Source organism: Polypterus senegalus, chromosome 4 (genome assembly GCF_016835505.1).
Source record: "Polypterus senegalus isolate Bchr_013 chromosome 4, ASM1683550v1, whole genome shotgun sequence".
Classification (NCBI taxonomy): domain Eukaryota; kingdom Metazoa; phylum Chordata; class Cladistia; order Polypteriformes; family Polypteridae; genus Polypterus; species Polypterus senegalus.
The window spans coordinates 240367766-240377701 of NC_053157.1; positions in this window are offsets into that span (position 1 = coordinate 240367766).

Consider the following 9936-nt stretch of genomic DNA (forward strand, 5'->3'; position numbering starts at 1 on the left):
TGAACAGGCTCGTCTACTCCAGCACCCTATGATTAAGACACACAGATCCTAGTCACACAATTGGGTATAAGTGATGCCCTGATGCCAGTCCCTCTGTAATAGCCCACATCAGACTCATTCCACTTAAGTACATAAGAGTGACCCCTCCAGCCTGTCACTTCTCAGTGCCCCACACGGACTCGCTGTCACCAGCACTAACAAATGTACAGATGTATCTAAGACACATGAAGGCTCGTATAACATTTGGTTTTATGGCAGTTACCTTATGGCAGTTACCAACCAAGGGGGTCTTACTTCTGCCACCCTTGCTCTTCTGTAGCCAGCAGACACACCACATGTACTTCAGATCAGGTCATCTACCTCAACCTAAATATATTCAGACCTGGCCAGTACTTGGAATGGAGACCATCTAGGAAAAGCTTGGGTGTCTGCTGGAAGAGGTGTTGGTGAGGCCAATAGGGGGCTTACCCGGTGGTCTGAATGTGGATCCCAATGCCGCAGTGACGAGGACACTGTGCTGTATAAATGGTGCTGTCCTTCAGATGAGATGTAAAACTGAAGTCCTGACTCTCTGTGGTTATTAAAGATCCCTGTGTGTCCTCCATAAAGATGTCTTTGCTAAACTGCCCTCCAAGGCCTTGTCATTGTGTCCCCCTAATCGTCCCCTGTCTCTCATTAGCTAACTGTTTCTCTCACCACTTCGCCTTCTAATAGCTCATGTGTGGTGAGCATACTGGCACAGAAATGGTTGCCATCACATCATCAGGTGGATGCTGCACATCAGTGGTGGTTGAAGTTGCTCCCCACTCACTGTGTAGAAGAGCTTTGAGTTGTGAGAAAAGCACAATAAAAATATAAAGAATTATTATTATTATTCAAGTGCAGCCTCTCAGCGTTGATAACACCCTCGGCAAGAAAGCAGTCATTTATAATATCTGTTGCTCTAATATTTACTTCAGTCAATCAAGAAATAAAGACAAAGTATAGAAATGTCAATGGAATGTGTCATTTAATAATCTGGGATGAAATATAAATGATCAACGTGGACCTCAGTGTTATCATCTGCAGTGCACCACCTATTGGAATGTAAGTCATGTATTAATAAAATGCATTTTATTTTCCATTCCAACAGATGGCACATCTCAAACATTTGTAATTTTTTAACCAAATCCAAAATTTGCAGTTTTTTACAATTCACAGGTGCTCTAGGAACGCAACTCCTGCGAAAGTTGGGGGTGTACTGTACAATTTAGTATGGGATTTGTAAAAGCCATGCTAATGTTTGAGATGTGCCATCTGTTGGAATGACGAATTTAACATGATGTCTCTATTACACACCATTTGATGTTGGGTTTGTCAAAGCAGTGTTAGTATTTGTGATGTACCATTTGATGGAGGGACAAATGTCATTAATTTTATTACTTCAAATGTTTGTGTTGTGCCATCTGTTGGAATGAGAGAGACATATGAACCGAACTGACACACAGATACACAGACACAGAGACACTTTTGCTTTAATTAAGGTGGATAATGTTGAGAATTATGATTAGGGATCAATATGCTTTATTATTAGTTTTAGTGCTATTAGCTATGTAAAGTGTAGTCCTGAGGTAACTTTAAAAGGACACCATTTATGTCAGCAGAAGGGCCCTGGCCTGCCAGCCTTTTCACAGGCAGATCTTGTTTTGTGAACGCCGGTGCTGAGCCGCTCACTGACAGAAGACAAACAAACTGCAGGCAGGGCCTTTGCCAGTGTGAGTACTGGGCAGGCTCTTAGGCTGGCACATCAAACATATAAGCACTTAATGGCATTTACATTTATTAGGGCTCAGTAATACTTTGGACAATAACGTTACAATAAAACACATTCTGATATCTACCTAGTCTGAGCTACTGTATATTGGGGTTAAGAGCTGATTATTGAAGGTTACGGACCTTTCACTGATCATCGATGTCCGTGAAGTTAGCAGCAGCTTAGCCCTGACAGACGAGTGAGGCTTTTATATGAGCACACGCAGATATATGTTAGATTAGCATTTAGGTTTATATGCCAGTGCTTCTTTGTATGTCCTAATGATAATAAATAAAGTTACAACAGAACATATTAGTTAGTTTATTTAATCAGTTGTGAAAGGCTTGTCTTTTTACCTTCTTTCATTCCACAGTTTGGCCCTCATCAGTGAAGCTGCGCGCTGCCGCTTACCGGCACAGTTGCCATTTATTTTAGCCTTACAGCAATGTGGCTCAACCTGTGGGACGAGATATCTACAGGGGGGTCGCGAAGAAAAAATGGAAACTGAAGAAGAAGCTATTGTGACGTACTGTAATGAATGTTTCCTGTTTACTCTGTTTACAGCAGGCTCTTCATTTTTACAGCTCCATAGAAAGACAGAAGGTGCGTGCGGAGGGGGAGGGAGGAGACAGGAAGGAGGGAGTGTGCGGATGAGGAGAGAGAAAGAAAGTCTAAAGAGTCAGCAGTGTATGAAGAACGGGTAACGACAAGACACAGAGTGACATTTTGTTGTTTTATAGGTGTGCCTAGCGACCCTAAACAGCAGGCTGGGGAAGTTGTATTGCTGTTCTGTTCAGTTCTTGTTTAAATCTGTAAAGCAAATAAAATGAGGGATTCTTTTCTATACCCACTGTAAAAATGGTTTTAATGCATCATGTCTTGAAATGACAAATGCAATGTATTTTAGGACTACAAATGCTTTTAATGTACCGTCTGCTGGAATGGCAAATGCAATGCATTTTATTACACAATTATTTGTGCTGTGCCATCTGTTGAAATGAAAAATGGAATGAATTTTATTCTATAAATGTTTGCGGCTTGTGGTGACAAATGCAATGCATTTTATTACCACAATTGTTTGTGATATGCCAACTGCTGGAATAAAACATTGAATGCATTTTGTTACCACAAATATTTGTGACTAGCAAAATACCTGCGCTTTGCAGCGGAGAGGTGGTGTGTTAAAGAAGTAATGAAAAAGAAAAGGAAACATTTTAATAATAACGTAACATGATTGACATTGTAATTGTTTTGTCAGGTGTTGCTGGCATATAAATATATATATATACATACATATCTACATATATATACAGTATATATATATATATATATATATATATATATATATATATATATATATATATATATATATATATATATGTATATCTCTATATATCTATTTATATCTATCTATATCTATATATCTATCTATCCATATAATCTACATATCTATATATCTATCTATCAACCTACTGTATATATCTATATCTATATCTATATATATACACATATCTCCCTTGGGGTGCGAGCAGCTGTTCCTGGGGGTGCCAGAATCCATTGAGGAAGAAAAATTAAAAACATTATTTGGACAAAATCTTAATTTATCTATCCATTCCTAAATAATTAAATGGGCAGGCTATTTCGTATTAGTGCAATATGCTGCTTGTTAAAACGGATGACTCCTGCTCTTCCGTGCACTTAGTGCTGCGTGGATATTATGAACTATCGTATTTGTTCAAGTTCTATTTAAATTTTAAATGTAAGTAATTTTTATTTGGTCGACAGAAATATGTTTAGTAGGAATGAAAGTTAAATTTAGTCATCATTGCATAACTTTTTCTTTACCATAGAAGTTTAAAGACTAAATTCAACTTCCATTCCTACCAAAGATATTTCTGGTGACTAAATAGAACCTACTGTAGTATATCCAAATTCGAGCTATTGAGCTGTCACCTGCCTGCCTGAATAAGTCACCTTTGCTTCGCTCTTACTTTTTTACCATTTATTTAAACATAGGTAGTCGCGGAAAAATTATAAAATACCAAAAAAATTATTGATGGCGAATAAAGTATCCATTATTCATAAAGCTTCAATTGGTGATCTGTTTTTCTGTGTTAACCTCAGATTTTTTCATACTTCTTCTCAAACCAAGGGGGTGCAAAGGTAAAATGAATCGGGAAGCGCTGATATATACATATTGAATATATTGAAATAGTTTTACTGTCAAATAATGCAAACAGTACGCGCACGTGTTTCGCCCTAATTCTGGGCTCATCAGGCGTACACACTCACTGCACCCCCTCTCGGGAATCAAACCTCGGACGTCAGCGCACACAGGTGTGTGGTTCGTTTATTTGACAGTATTTAGATCGGGGTGTATATATATATATATATATATATATATATATATATATATATATATATTACTTTTGAGAATGCAAAGTATAGTTTTGTCCAGGAGGAAAGCAATGTTGCCTCAAATCAATGGCATCCTTTTGTAGTGTCTGTCCCTGAGACTTATTACTTGTCATTGCGCAGCAGAGCCTTACTGGAAATTGGAGGCATCTGAATTGAAATGGGAGATCAGAGGGTTAGGGGTAAAGGGGACGTGAGGAATACATTGAGTGTGGAGAAACTCTAGAGACAGTGTGTGTATTAACTTGTGGATTTTTCTGTGAGTATTTGGTGGCAGCATCACAAAGTTGCTTCCGCAAGACCACGTTACCGCGGAGCTCAGCTCAGAACGAAATAAGATGAATGGGAGGGGAGATGATGACGTGACTCCCCCACCCACCTTAACTGTCAATCCCCCCACAAGCACAGCCCTTCACCAGCAATTTTAACTTAGTTACAAAGTGATCAAAACTCTCGTTTATATCCTGCGTCCTCTCATTAAACTTGTATCCTGCATTACCTGTGGGCATGTGAAACACCAGCGGTAGCCTGTCTATGAACTTAATTTAAAGTTTAGGTTTACACCGTGCTTTGTTTCCGAAGTAGCAGCACTCATTAATATGGTAGTATATGTCACTCGCTCGCGTCTTATTGTTTCGCTGCCTTCTCAATTGTATAATGCATGTTTTCTTCAGTGCTTTTTGGAGCTCTTCCTTGTTTTCTACGTACTGCGTTGACAGTCAGTTCACGTGATTACGTGGGCGGCGTGATGATGTCACATGAAACCCCGCCCCCCACGGCCATCGAGCTCAACTCCATTACAGTATATGGAGAAAAATAGATTCCAGTTATGACCGTTACGCGTAGAATTTCGAAATGAAACCTGCTTAACTTTTGTAAGTAAGCTGTAAGGAATGAGCCTGCCAAATTTCAGCCTTCTACCTACATGGGAACTTGGAGAATTAGTGATGAGTCAGTGAGTCGGTCAGGGAGTCAGTCAGTGAGGGCTTTGCCTTTTATTAGTATAGATGAGCCATCTGTTAGAATGACAAATGCAATGCAAAATCCAAAATACATTTCCAGTAGATGGTGCACTGCAAATGTTAACATTTGGGTCTAAGTTAATTATTTAGATTTCAACCAATCTTATACTGGTAACATAACTAATTCTTAACAACAGAGATTGCCGTTGAACCACCTGCAGCTGTTAACCCTTCGTACAGCACTGGCGCCTTCAAGCAGCACACTATGGGCTGTCAGAAAAAGGGGAGTGAATAGAGGACGCTGTATCACCCACAACAATATCTGCAATTTTACCTCACATCTGTGGGGCGAAACATTACAAACATGTAGTTTAAGAAATGCTGGCTTTGAGAATTAAAGCCTTTCATATATCGATCTATTATATAGTGCCTTTCATGTCTATCTATATATCTATCTGCAGTATGCATGCAAGTAATTTTGTGATCCTTCCGACTATACTAAAATAATATCTATCTATTATATGGTGCCTTTCATATCTATTTATTATATAGTGCCTTTCATGTCTGTCTGTCTGTAGTATGCATGTAAGTAATTTTGTGATCCTGCAGACTGTACTAAAATTATTTTCTATCTATCTGTTTTATAGTGCCTTTCATATCTATTTAATATATAGAGCCTTTTAAATCTATCTATACAGTATATCTATCTGCAGTATGCATGTAAGCAATTTTGTGATCCTGCCTAATATGCTAAAATTAATATCTATCTATCTATCTATCTATCTATCTATCTATCTATCTATCTATCTATCTATCTATCTATCTATCTATCTATCTATCTATTGTAAGATATGGCCGCCATTCATCCCAGTCAATACCCCCAAGCCGCCAGGTGGAGCCCTCCTTGCAGCATGGAGGTCCCCAGAAGACCAGCAGGGCATCATGGACAATGTGGTTTTTATGCACAGCCCTGCTGGATGCCATGGGGGCCACAGGAGGGAGCTGCAGGGAGGACCGAGGGCTTCTTCGTGCCCTGTGACCCGGAGGTTCGTCATAGGAAGAGCGACGGTCTTCCGGGTTGAAGAAAAGGACTATTTACCCTGACCTGGAAGGAATAAAGACTTGTGGACTGTTGGGCAGAAACACCTCCGGGTCAGGGAGTATAAAAGAACTGTGGGAGCTCCCAGACGGCGAGCTGAGTTGGGAGGCAGGGTGGCTAAGCGTCTGGGAGTGGAGGATTGGTTTATTGGTTATTTGTGATTATTATTGGAGAAGAAGAGTCTTATTAACCTCACCTTAAAATGTCAGTCTTCCTTACCTCAAAATCTTCAGCAGTATAGTGCCTTTCATGTGCATCTGTTGTAGATTTTTCATGTCATCACTGCCTTGTGTACAGTGCCCAGTAAAGTTCCTCCTTGCCCATATTAATCTCTCCTCTTCAGCTCCATCTTTAGTGAGTAGAAGTACCTGACCCTGAGAATATTGCACACTCACAGCACACAATCAAGAGACAAGAGCAGACATTATAGGCATCCATCACTTATCCTTCACTGAGATACAGCATTACAGCAACTGTGCTGTCCAATAATAATAATAATAATAATAATAATAATTGTCTGTCCTTAGTATCTTCCATCCTTTGATCTATTCATATATTTTCTCTGACAATAGCACAACAATAACAATAATGATACTTCCATCTTCTTCACCCTCTTATCTGAAGCAGGGCTGTGTGGAAGCTGGAGCCTACCCCAGACAGCATCTGGCACAAGGCTGGACCAATCCCTCATTGTAGGGTAAACATGACCGCACACACACACACACACACACACACTCTCTCTCTCAGTGTCCACTTCAGCAATGCCAGTTCCCCCAAGTTGAAATATTCCGGAGTTTCAGAAGTTGATCGCAGCCATTTCATCACAGGGCCGATGGGCATCGCTGAGCTGGCACTCCTGTCGTTGTGGCACCAGGGTCTGCGTGGAGTCTCCTTATTTGCATGAAGTGATTGAGAAATGAGCTGCTCTGCCTAACTTTGAAAAAGCTTAGCGTGCGGAAGCCCTTATGCTCGAGTTTAAACTATTGGTCACCAATGTGCTTAAGTGAAAGTTGAAATAGAAAAGCCATGCCATGACATATGTGGGTCAAACTCCCACGGAGAGGAGCCATGTGTTTAAGCAGGTTTGCTTTGTCCTTTCACAGGTCATCATCATCATCATCATTAGAAGTGAACTTCAGTGACAGCTCGTCCAAACTGGGCACCGCAATAGCGAGGAGGACCTCGAGCTCGAGGATTCACCCGCAGAGCCCCATATGGCTTATTTTGGTTCCCTTCAGGGGAGATAAGAGGAAGAGCCGCCTTCATCTGCTAGTAAGTTTAACTCACTGAATTTGATGATGGGCTTTGTTGCTTAGTCAGTACAACTTGGAATTGAGAGCTTGCCGTGCCGAATGGTCCAACCTCGTCACTGTCATATGGGGTGGGGTTGTGCAGGAGGTGACAATGACAGATTATAAATGCAATTCCCCTCCAAGGGCGTTGGAACGGCAGGGCTGATTCACTCGTTTCTGCCATATGCTGACGATACTTGGGGTTTGAGGGTGAAATGTGACTATGGCACGTAGAGTCCAGCTGGCACTGACATATTGACATTTTAAACGGTACCCCATTTTTTTAAGTGAGCAAAAGTATAGGATAAGATAGTCTTCTAGCAAATTAAATGTCTGGTCTCACATCCCTTGCTTGTGGTAACTTCATCAAGCCTGTGGCTCCTCGACATCTTTAGATGGTTGCTTTCTTCTGATGTTCTGCTTACAGACGGGCCTTTCTTGAAGTGTTTGTAATTTCATGCTGATCCCTCACACTTCTTATTGCTCTGCTTTTGCAGGTCTTTGTACCTCCATTTGAATCAGTCCTTTCAGCTCTAGCAGTCACCTGAGTGGACTATAAAAGACAAATCACCTGCTAATTACAACTTTTAAAAGAAGCTCCTTACTTTGTCCAGTCCAGTTAAGGATTTCTGGGTGGGGTAAAATCAGAGTAGAGTAACTTTTCTTCATTTTACATGAACTGGCTTTAATTTGAATTTCCCTACATTTTTTTTTTTTATATATGTATGGAAGTGTCATACTTAATGTCTGAAATTTATCAAATCACCTTGAAGGAGCACAGCAATACCTGCTGCTCCCTTACCTTTTGTCCCGTTTACTTTTGAATTTGTAATTGATACCTCACACTTTTCATTGTTGTAATTTGCAGTCATTTGTTCCACTATCAGAGTCAGCCATTTCACCTCTGGCAGTCACCTGAGGGGACTAGAAAAGACAAATCACCTGCTTGACAGCCAAATATTTCTTACGATTTCTAAAAAAGGCGTTGATCATTTTGCAAAGTCCAATTTACAATTTTTTAGGTGAAGCAAAATGAGGTTGTGTCATTTTATTTTAAACTTTTTTTTATTGTTCCACTGCAAATGAAAGAAATACATCTGTGAAGAGCAGAACATTGTTAAATCCTGCGGTTTTATGAGTGCAACGAGAAGTCGAGCAAAATGACCCCTTTAATTGGTTAAAAAGAAAGATTACAATATGAAAGGTTCCAAAGGCAACTCAGACCCTCTTCTTCAGGCACAATGTAAGTAATATAATCTTATATACTCAGCAAAAAAAGAAATGTCCTCTGACTTTCAACTGTTTTTACTTTCAGTAAACTTAATTTGTAAATATTTGTATGAACAGTAAAAGAGTCAACACCATAAGACATAAACTAAAAATGTTTCACAATGTGTCCCTGAATGAAGGGAGGCTCAAAATCGAAAGTACCAGTCAGTGTCTGGTGTGGCCACCAGCTGCTTGAAGTACTGCAGTGCATCTCCTCCTTCTGGACTGGACCAGATTTATCAGTTCTTGCTGTGAGATGTTACCCCACTCTTCCACCAAGGCACCTGCAAGTTCCTGGACATTTCTGGGGGGAATGGCCCTAGCCCTCACCCTGCGATCCAACTGGTCCCAGACGTGCTCAATTCCTTCGACGATAAACACAAATCCGTCCATCACCCCTAGTGAGACAAAACTGTGACTCATCAGTGAAGAGCACTTTTTGCCACTCCTGTCTGGTCCAGCGAAGGTGGGTTTGTACCCATAGGCGGCGTTGTTGCTGGTTATGTCTGGTAAGGACCTGCCTTACAACAGGCCTACAAGCCCTCAGTCCAGCCTCTCTCAGTCTATTGCGGACAGTCTGAGCACTGATGGAGGGATTGTGTGTTCCTGGTGTGACTCGGGCAGTTGTTGTGGCCATCCTGTACCTGTCACGCAGGTGTGATATTTGGATGTACCGATCCTGTGCAGGTGTTGTTACACGTGGTCTTCCACTGCGAGGATGATCAGCTGTCCTTCCTGTCTCCCTGTAGCGCTGTCTTGGGCATCTCACAGTGCGGACATGGCAATTTATTCAGCAGTCCTCAGGCCTCCCTGCAGCATGCCTAATGCACGTTCACGCAGATGAGCAGGGACCCTGGGCATCTTTCTTTGGGTGTTTTTCACAGTCGGTAGACAAGTCTCTTTAGTGTCCTGCGTTTTTAGAACTGTGACCTTAAATGCCTACTTTCTGTAAGCTGTTAAGGTCTTAACGACCATTCCACAGGTGCATGTTAATTAATTGATTATAGTTAATTGAACATGCATTGAAAACATTGTTTAAACCCTTTACAATGAAGATCTGGAAAGTTATTTGGATTTTTAAAACATTATTGTTGAAATACACAGTCC